The sequence below is a fragment of the Bos javanicus genome, chromosome 19, assembly GCF_032452875.1.
Source record: "Bos javanicus breed banteng chromosome 19, ARS-OSU_banteng_1.0, whole genome shotgun sequence".
Lineage (NCBI taxonomy): Eukaryota > Metazoa > Chordata > Mammalia > Artiodactyla > Bovidae > Bos > Bos javanicus.
In genome coordinates, this window is record NC_083886.1 from 64,914,305 (window position 1) to 64,925,805 (window position 11,501).

The window sequence follows — 11,501 nt, forward strand, 5'->3', positions numbered from 1 at the left end:
AGAGCCTCTAGGGAGAGAGCCTGGGTGGAGAAGTGGAGACGGCTGTGGAGAGACCCGGACCCTCCACTCAGAGCCACTGGTCTGATGATGTTGCTGGAGAAACAGCCACTGAGGTAGAGTGTGATGGTGACTCTGGCAGAGAAGCCAAGAAGAGGCTTCAAGGCAGCTGGGACAAATGCTCCTGAGAAACCAAGTAAGATGGGAGCAGGACATCTGGCCATTGGATATGACATGCTAGACGGCACGGATGTCCTCCAAAAGGCCCCTTTGGAAACTGGCAGAGATGAAGGACAGGTCACAGGGCACACAGGAGAGAAAAGAGAGGAGAAGCAGACACAGTGAACAAGACTAGAGGAAATGTTTGTGTCCAAGTCTTGGCCACTTCCTAGACCCTTCATCCTCTTGTTGTTCAGTCGCTCAGTTGCATCTGACTCTTTGACTCCTCTGCCCCTGGAATTTTCCAGGCAAGAACACTGGAGTGGGGTGTCATTTCCTACTCCAGGAGATCTTCCAGACCCAGTGATGGAACCTGTGTCTCTTGTGTCTCCTACATTGGTGGGCAGATTCTTTACCACTAGCGCCACCTAGGAAGACCCCCTCATCCTCATACCTCTCATATCCTAAAAAGTAAGGAGGGGTCTGCATTTGCTATCTACCATCCTGTACAATCCCGAGAACTCTGTATTTTATTAAAAATAAAATATGTTGATCACTAGGAAGATTTACTAATGGCTTAAAATGAGTGTAATCATGTGGAAAGTACCAATTGTCTTAACCTGGATTCTCTAGAAAACACAACCTGAGGCAGAAGCTTTGTGCTACCAGTGTGTTAGGGAGTAGGATTTCAGGGGGCAGGAGTGAGGGACCAGGGCAGGGAGGCTCAAAAGGAGGAGAAGGCACTACCAGGAGGAAGAGGCAGCATCAGCCTGTAGCTGCTCGCTGTATCCATTGCAATACTGGAGTATGACACCAGAAGGACCGTTTGCTCATTGCTAATGAGACATTACCTGTTATCCACTCGATTAGCCCTTCCTCTCCTGGTAGGCAGACATATACAGTATCAGAGAAAGCATTGTATGTATGTGTGTATGTGTTATTTCTCATTTGATTTCTCATTAGAGTAAAATCTAATAACATAAAATGTACCATTTAAACAACTTTTAAGCATAGGAAAAGTATTTAAAACTTGGAAATAGGTAAAAGAGATTGTTGAGTTTTCTTTCTGGGCAGTACTGATCCTGATTTTGTGCTATTTTGAAATTCGGTTGGTGTGGAGATTAATACATATTTCTGCCCAGTAGTGATGCAAATAATACCTGTCCTGGATGTGTGTATTTTATGTTCACAGGAGTTGTGATCCTATCTTCTTATTAAAAAAACCCCAAAAAACCTAAGGTGAAATTCACATAAAATTAACCATTTTAAAGTAAAAAATTCAGTGGAAAATAATACATTCACAATGTTGTACAAACATCACATCAGTCTAGTTCCATAACATTTTATCACCCCAAAATAAACCCCCATATATACATTAAACAGTTATTTTCATTCTCTCCTTGTTCTTGTCACTGGTAACTACCAATCTGCTTTTTTCTCTTGAAATTCACCAAAGCATGTTCAGTCTATATTTTCCTCAAAACTCTAATAGTATCAGGGACGGGGGAGCCTGGTGGGCTGCCGTCTATGGGGTCGCACAGACTCTGACACGACTGAAGTGACTTAGCAGCAGCAGCAGCATCTAATGTTATCATTTAGATCTTTACACTATTTGGAGTTTATTCTGGTGTATGGTGTTCAGTTCAGTCCAGTTCAGTTGCTCAGTTGTGTCCGACTGTTTTCGACCCCATGGACTGCATCACACCAGGCCTCCCTGTCTATCACCAACTCCCAGAGCTTACTCAAACTCATGTCCATTGAGTCGGTGATGCCATCCAACCATCTCATCCTCTTTATCCCCTTCTCCTCCCACCTTCAATCTTTCCCAGCATCAAGGTCTTTCCCAATGAGTCAGCTCTTCACATCAGGTGGCCAAAGTATTGGAGTTTCAGCTTCAGCATCAGTCCTTCCAATGAATATTCAGGACTGATCTTCAGAATGGACTGCTTGGATCTCCTTGCAGTCCAAGGGACTCTCAAGAGTCTTCTCCAACACCACAGTTCAAAAGCATCAATTCTTTGACGCTCAACTTTCTTTATTATCCAACTCTCACATCCATACATGACTACGAGAAAAACCATAGTTTGACTAGACAGGCCTTTGTCGGCAAAGTAATGTCTCTGCTTTTTAGTATACTGTCTAGGTTGGTCATAACTTTTCTTCCAAGGAGCAAGAGTCTTCTAATTTCCTGGCTTAGGGTGTCTTCTGATTTCATGCTGGTTGTCATTGTTTAAGGAACCTCTGCACTTCCTCCATAGCGGCTGCAACCAATTTACATTCCCAGCATCGGTTCCCTTTACTCCACACCCTCTCCAGCATTTATTGTTTTCAGAGTTTTGACAATGGCCATTCCAACCAGAGTGAGGTGGTACCTTGTTGTAGTTTTCATTTGCATTCCTAAATATTATTTAGGGCTGTTGGCATCTTTACATGTGATTTTTTTTTTTAGGATGTGAGTTAACCTTACTTCTTGAAATTAGCCTCTTGAATGACTGCCCAGTTTTGAATTTTTTTTCGATGACCACACCTAAGGTATTTCTTTTTTTTTTTCTGTTCCACGATGAGATTTATTTTATTTTTTATTATAAATTTATTTTAATTGGAGGCTAATTACTTTACAATATTGTATTGGTTTTGCCATTCATCAAAATGAATCTGCCACGGGTATACAAGTATTCCCCATCCTGAACCCCTCTTCCACCTCCCTCCCTGTACCATCCCTCTGGGTCATCCCAGTGCACCAGCCCCAAGCATCCTGTATCATGCATCGAACCTGGACTGGTGATTCATTTCATATATGATATTATACAGGTTTCAATGCCATTCTCCCAAATCATCCCACCCTCTCCCTCTCCCACAGAGTCCAAAAGACTGTTCTATACATCTGTGTCTATTTTGCTGTCTTGCATACAGGGTTATCGTTACCATCTTTCTAAATTCCATATATATGTGTTAGTATACTGTATTGGTGTTTTTCTTTCTGGCTTACTTCACTCTGTATAATAGGCTCCAGTTTCATCCACCTCATTAGAACTGATTCAAATGTATTCTTTTTAATGGCTGAGTAATACTCCATTGTGTATATGTACCACAGCTTTCTTATCCATTCATCTGCTGATGGACATCTAGGTTGCTTCCATGTCCTGGCTATTATAAACAGTGCTGTGATAAACATTGGGGTACACGTGTCTCTTTCAATTCTGGTTTCCAGAATATTGGAAATAAAAGCAAAAATAAGCAAATGGGACCTAATTAAAATTAAAAGCTTCTGCACAACAAAGGAAACTATAAGCAAGGTGAAAAGACAGCCTTCAGAATGGGATAAAATAATAGCAAATGAAGCAACTAACAAAGAACTAATCAAAAAAATATACAAGCAACTCCTGCAGCTCAATCCCAGAAAAATAAACGAGCCCATCAAAAAATGGGCCAAAGAACTAAACAGACATTTCTCCAAAGAAGACATACAGATGGCTAACAAACACATGAAAAGATGCTCAACATCACTCATTATCAGAGAAATGCAAATCAGAACCACAATGAGGTACCATTTCACACCAGTCAGAATGGCTGCTATCCAAAAGTCTACAAGCAATAAATGCTGGAGTGGGTGTGGAGAAAAGGGAACCCTCTTACACTCTTGGTGGGAATGCAAACTAGTACAGCCACTTTGGAGAACAGTGCGGAGATTCCTTAAAAAACTGGAAATAGAACTGCCTTATGACCCAGCAATCCCACTGCTGGACATACACACTGAGGAAACTAGAATTGAAAGACATGTGTACCCTAAGATATGTCTTGAGGACGGGTGTTTTTTACTTACATTGAAAGAGACACGTATCCCCTAAGATCTTTCTTGAGGGCGGGTGTTTTTTACTTACAGCCGTACAGGACTTGTCGCGCCCCTCAGCACAGCTTTTAAAGTTGTTGTTATAGGCAATGGCCACAGGTGGCAGCATTTCTTCATGCGACACACCGGAATTTCATTTTTATTTTATATTAGAGTTGATTTCTGATGTTGTGGGTTTTTTCTCTGTGTGCGTATAGAGAAACAATTCAGTATACATATATGTATATCTATTCTTTTCAGCGTTCTTTTCCCCATGAAGTTTTTTTACAGTGTGTTCAGTAGACTTCTATGTGCTTTTTAGTAGGTTTTTTGCTTATCCATAGGATACATATTAATGTGTATATGTTAATTGCAAATTCTTCATGTGTCCCTCTGCTCTAACACTTTTTTCTGGATAATCATAAGTAGGTTTTCTAAGTTAGTGAGTCTATTTTTCTTCTGTAAATGAGTTCATTTGTATAAATTTATAGATTCCACATGTCAGTGATATGTCATGATATTTGTCCTTCTGTCTCTGGTTTCTTTCACTTAGTATGATAATCACTCGCTCTATGCATGCTGCTGCCAATGGCACTATTTTGTTGTTTTATGGATGAGTAGTACTCCTGTGTAGAGGTGTACCACTTGGTCTTATTTTTCTGTGGATGGACAATTTGGTTGATCCTATGTATTGGCTATTGTAAATTGTGCTGCCCTGAAAGCAGGTTGTCAACTTAAAAACATAGTCACAACCTAGAAGCTGAGGGTCAGTTCTCCAGGGTTACTTGAGGTCCTAAAATTTCCCACCAGATAAAACATAAACACAAATTCTAGGTTGTAACTATTTTTTAAGTCAAGAGGTGTATGCTTCATTTTGAATTATGATTATTTCCAGATCTAAGCCCAGAAGTGGGGTTGCTGGGTCATATGGTTCCTCTCCTTTTGTTTTGTAAGGAACCTCCATGCAGTTTTCCATAGTTCCTGCAGCCATTTACATCCCCACCTAGAGTGTAGGAGGATTCCCTTTTCCCTATGCCCTCTTCAGCACTTATTCTCGGTAGATGTTTTTGATGATTGCCATTCTGACCAGTATGAGTTAATGTCTCATTGTAGTTTTGATTTCCATTGATTTACTATTTAGTGAGTTGGAGTATTTTTCCAGGTGTTTTTGATCTTATACCGTGTAAGTGCGATTTATCTCTTGAAATCGGCTTCTTGAAAGTCTGCCCTATTTTGAATTCCATTCTGATGATTTACCCCAGGATGTTACTTGAGGGCACGTGTCATTTAGAGCCCCAAAGTTCCTGTGAATGTCAGAAGCCCATCAGCACCGATTTTAAAGTTAAGGGAAGCAGTTACAAGGAGACAGCATTTCTTTCCGCCTTGTTGCTTGGGCAACCAGAGCCTTAGGCAAACCCTGTTCTGCATTGTCAGTTAAAAGTGGAATGTGCCAGAAGAAACACCCAAGGCTGGTGTTAAGGAACTTCTTCCCCCTTCCCCTTTATCCCCAGGACACATCCCGATTTCTGCAAGGCTTAGCTTCCCTGGTGGCTCAGAGGATAAAGCGTCTGCCTGCAATGCAGGAGACCCGGGTTTGATCCCTGGGTTGGGAAGATCCCCTGGAGAAGGAAATGGCAACCCACTCCAGTATTCTTGCCTGGAGAATCCCATGGACAGAGGAGACTGGCGGGCTACACCCCATGGGGTTGCAAAGAGTCGGACACGACTGAGCGACTTCACACACACACTATATGCAGGTCAGGAAGCAACAGTTAGAACTGGACATGGAACACCAGACTGGTTCCAAATAGGAAAAGGAGTACGTCAAGGCTGTATATTGTCACCCTGCTTATTTAACTTCTATGCAGAGTACATCATGAGAAACGCTGGGCTGGAAGAAGCACAAGCTGGAATCAAGATTGTGGGAGAAATATCAATAACCTCAGATATGCAGATGACACCACCCTTATGGCAGAAAGTGAAAAGGAGCTAAAAAGCCTCTTGATGAAAGTGAAAGAGGAGAGTGAAAAAGTGGGCTTAAAGCTCAACATTCAGAAAACTAAGCTCATGGCATCTGGTCCCATCACTTCATGGGAAATAGATGGGGAAACAGTGGCAGACTTTATTTTTTGGGGCTCCCAAATCACTGCAGATGGTGACTGCAGCCATGAAATGGCTGGAAGGAAAGTTATGACCAACCTAGATAGCATATTCAAAAGCAGAGACATTACTTTGCCAACAAAGGTCTGTCTAGTCAAGGCTATGGTTTTTCCTGTGGTCATGTATGGATGTGAGAGTTGGACTGTGAAGAAAGCTGAGCACCGAAGAATTGATGCTTTTGAACTGCGGTGTTGGAGAAGACTCTTGTGAGTCCCTTGGACTGCAAGGAGGTCCAACCAGTCCATTCTAAAGGAGATCAGTCCTGGGTGTTCTTTGGAAAGAATGATGCTAAAGCTGAAACTCCAGTACTTTGGCCACCTCAAGCGAAGAGTTGACTCATTGGAAAAGACTCTGATGCTGGAAGGGATTGGGGGCAGGAGGAGAAGGGGACGACAGAGGATGAGATGGCTGGATGGCATCACCGACTCGATGAATGTGAGTCTAGGTGAACTCCGGGAGTTGGTGATGGACAGCGAGGCCTGGCGTGCTGCGATTCATGGGGTCTCAAAGAGTCGGACACGACTGAGCGACTGAACTGAACTGACTGTGTGGAGGGTGCAGTCATCTGCATTTGTGGTGACCCTGAGGCTGCAGGCTGGGAGTGGGAACCGCCCCCCAGCAGGAGACTTGGAGCCCAGGGAACTTTTCAAAGCTCTTCCAGCCCAGAGGCTCTGCTGTACTTTGGGTGCAGCAGGCTTGGTTTCTCTGCAGTAAGGCCTGCCGCTGTCTAAAGAAAGCAGGCTCAGGAAGAGGGCAACAGTTGCTCCAGGTACATCGGAGCCACCTGCCTGGCACACATCTCCCAAGTTTTTAAAAAAATCTTTTAAAAGTTTATTTATGTTTTAATTGAAGGATAATTGCTTTACATAATTTTGTTTCCTGTCAAACATCAACATGAATCAGACATAGGTGTGCATACGTCCCCTTGCTCTTGAACGTCCCACCCATCTCCCTCCCCATCCCACCCCTTTAGGTTGATACAGAGCCCCTGTTCGAGTTCCCTGAGACATACAGCAAATTTCCATTTTACATATGGTAATAAATTTCCATGTTACTCTCTCCTCCCCTCTCCTTGTCCATAAGTCTGTTCTCTATGTTTCTCCATTGCTGCCTTGCAAATAAATTCATCGGTACTATCTTTCTAGATTGCATATATATGCATTAGTATACGATATTTATCTTTCTTTTTCCGACTTACTTCATTCTGTATAATAGGCTCTAGGTTCATCCACCTCATTAGAACTGATTCCCAGCTTTTTTAGTGAGACGACAATCTAGCCTCAGGATGCAAGCCTGCTTAGGTTCCAGGGATGTGGCAAAGCCTAGGTCATCATGGCAAGAGAGGAATAGAGTCAGCGTTTTTTCTCTTCATTTTCTCCTTATTATATAACCTGCATTGTCCTATATGGATGAAGTTCAGTGTTTTGAGGTTGTTTTTTTCCTTTTTGATATACAACAACATGATTCAATAATACATAGGTATATATGTCCTTTTTTGGGTTTGTTGTAGCCATGTGTTCTGGGAAACAAACTCACTCAGAAGGACAATGCAGATAGTGGAGTGCAGTTTATTACACCGGCGGGCCCAAGGCAGAGTTTCCTCTTAGTAAGGACCCCGACCAGCATTTGTGAAAATCTTTCACACCCCATGTGTACGTGTCTGAACCCACCAGTCCAAATTCCTTGAGACTTACATAAACCGAGGAAAATACAATCCCTATAACCCCTTATTCACATGCTATGTGCTCATGTGCTCAAACAGTCAAACAATCAGCCAATAATCAATAAACCCAAGGTTACACTCCAATAGATAAAGAAAAACTTATGGCCTGTCTGGAGGAAGGGGTGATTAGTGTATGTTTTCTCTTAGGCGATGAGTAACCTAGATACGATCTTCAAGGTTCCCCTGTCCGGCAGGGGTCTTATCCTTCTGTTGTTGTTTTCATAGGCACTAAACACAGAGTTCAGAGTCCATTGGAAAGGTGGCCGAGCATGATCAGCATGAACAGGCCTAAGATGGAGTCCAGGCCCTATGAATTCCTTCTTCATGTTCTTTTCCAATATAGGTTATTGCTGCTGCTGCTGCTGCTGCTGCTAAGTTGCTTCAGTCGTGTCCGACTCTTTGCGACCCCATAGACAGCAGCCCACCAGGCTCCGCCATCCCTCGGATTCTCCAGGCAAGAACACTGGAGTGGGTTGCCATTTCCTTTTCCAATGCGTGAAAGTGAAATGTGAAAGTGAAGTTGCTCAGTCATGTCCGACTCTTCGTGACCCCATGGACTGCAGCCCACCAGGCTCCTCCGTCCATGGGGTTTTCCAGGCAAATAAGGTTTCTTGTAACCCCTGTGGGTTGTTTTTGTAAAGAGTAGTGTGCATATGTCCCTGTGGATTGTTTTTGTAAATAGTAGTGTGCATATGTCCCTGTGGATTGTTTTCATAAATAGTAGTGTGCATATGTCCCTGTGGATTGCTTTTGTAAATAGTAGTCTGCATAGGCCAGTTTGAACAGGCTCCTTTCTCCCTGCCACACTTTGTCTTTACTGGTAACGTTGTAGCCACGCGTTTTGGGAAACAAACTCACTCAGAAGGACAGTGAAGATAGTGGAGTGAAGTTTATTACACCAGCGGGCCCAAGGCCGAGTCTCCTATTAGCCAAGGACCCCGACCAGTTTTTGTGAAAACTTTATATACCCTACGTGTACCTGCCTAAACCCATCTCCCCTAAATTCCCTGAAACTAGTCTGAACAAAGGAAAAAGAAAGTTACAATCAAAGTTAACCCATGATTCATAAGTCTTAAGCCTAGGTAGTTAACAGTGGACAATTATCAATAGACTTATGGTCATACCCCAATAAGCATAATAGAATGTATGATTCTATTGGGTTACACAGATAATTAGGGTATTCTTTTAGGCAAGAGAGTCTAGGTATGAGCCCTGGGGCTCCTCCTTCCGGGGCCTGGTTTTCCAGTTGGTATGTCGTTTCCATAGACACTGGGCACATAGCTCCAAGTCCGCAGTCTGGCCCAAGATGGAGTCCTGCTTTTAAGACAGAGCCTGTTCTGTTTCCTCCTTCAGTAACATTATGTTTATTTGCTAAGCTAGGTGAGGCTATTACCCTGGATAAGAAGTTAATTTGTTACATGTTTAGATTTCATCTAGCAGTGAGGTCATATAATAGTAATCTCTCCTTGACTCCCTTAATACACTTAGTACGATCACCTGTACTTTCATCCATGTCCATGTGGCTGGACGTGGCATTATTTCCTCCTTCTTAATGGCTCAGTCATATTGCACTGTGTATCTGTTTCCCTTTCTCCTTTGCCTTTTGCTTCTCTTCTTTACTCAGCTATTTGTAAGGCCTCCAGAGACAACCAATTTGCCTTCTTGCATTTCTGTTTCTTTGGGATGGTTTTTGAATTGTGGTGTTGGAGAAGACTCTTGGGAGCCCCCCGGACAGCAAGGAGATCAAATAAGTCAATCCTAAAGGAAATAAACCCTGAATATTCATTCGAAGTTCCAAATTTTGGCCCCCTGATTCGAAGAGCCAACTCATTGGAAAAAACCCTGATGCTGAGAAAGACTGAGGGCAGGAGAAGTGGGCAACGGAGGATGAGATGGTTGGATGGCATCAGTGACTCAATGGACATGAGTTTGAGCAAACTCCACGAGATAGTGAAGGACAGGGAAGCCTGGAGTGCTGCAGTCCATGGGGCCACAAAGAGCCAGACAGGACTTAGGACTGAACAACGACGACACACGCGTCTGTCTTCTTTATCCTTTTCTCTGTCCTTCTTCACTTAGGTTGTTTCTGTGTCTTGGCTTTGGTCCCTGGTGCAGCTGGGATCCCAAAGGTGCCAGTGTCTTTTAAAATGTTGCTTTTCTTTGGATTTATGCCTAGGCATGGGAGTCCTGGATACTGCTGCTGCTGCTAAGTCGCTTCAGTCGCGTCCGACTCTGTGCGACCCCTTAGACGGCAGCCCACCAGGGTTCTCCGTCCCTGGGATTCTCCAGGCAAGAACACTGGAGTGGGTTGCCATTTCCTTCTCCAATGCATGAAAGTGAAGAGTGAAAGTGAAGTCGCTCAGTCGTGTCCGACTCTTCGTGACCCCATGGACTGCAGCCCACCAGGCACCATCCATGGGATTTTCCAGGCAAGAGTACTAACTTAGTTGCAAGAGTACTAACTTAGTACTGACTCGGTTGCCATTGTCTTCTCTGGTCCTGGACACTATTGTAGTTTAAGGTTTGTTTTTTAAATTTTTTAAAAAAAAACCTCCATACTGTTCTTTCCAGCCAATTACCAATTTACAGTCCCAAGGACTGTAGGAGGATTCCCTTCTCCCCACAGCAGCTCCAGCTTTATTGTTGGAGAATTTTTGAGATGGCCATTCTAACAGGTGTGAGGTGATACCTCATTGGACATCTAATTTGCAATTTTGTAATAAGCAGTGATGCTGAGTATCTTTTCATGTGCTTCATGGCCATTTGTATGTTTTCTACATGAAAATGTCCATTTTGAACTGTGGCCCATTTGTGTGTGTGTGGTTGGATTTTTTTGTTGTTTAATATTTAGCTACGTGTATTTGTATGTTTTGGAGATGGATTCTTTGTGGGTATCTTCGTTTTCAAAGATTGTAATTTCCCATTCTGAGTCTTGCCTTTTTCCTTCAGGGTTTCCTAGCTGTTCAAATGCTTTTCAGGTTAATTCAATCTCAGTTTATGTTAGGTTTACTTTGCAGTATTCTAAGATGTGGATCCAAAAGAACTCGCTGTGATTTACATCAAAGCATGTTCTGCCTGTATTTCCCTCAAGTATTTCATAGTATCCATCCTGATGTTTAGATATTTATACTATTTGGAGTTTATTTTAGGTATGGTGGTAGGAGTATTCTAATTTCATGCAGGTTTTCATTGTTTAGGGAGCCTCCACCTTATCCTCCATAGTGGTTGTGAACAGTTAACATCCCCTGTATCCATGCAGGAGGGTTCCCTTTTCTCAACACCCTCTGTAGCACTTAATGCTTGTCGCTCTTTGTAGCTTTGATTTGCATTTCTCTAATATTTAGTGCTGTTGGCCTCTATTCATGTGCTTTTTCTTCAAAGGGTGTAAGTTAAACGTACCTTTTGACCTTGGCTTCTTGAAGGATTGCCTAATTTTCAATTCTTTTTTGGTGACTCCGCCTATGACATTATTTGAGGGCAGGTGTTTTTTACTTAGAGCCCCACAGGCCTTGTGACTCTTCAGTGCCCATCAGCACAGCTTTTAAAGTTGTTGTTATGGGAAATGGCCACAAGGTGTCAGCATTTCTTTATGTCCCATCAGTTCAGTTCAGTTCAGTTCAGTCGCTCAGTCCT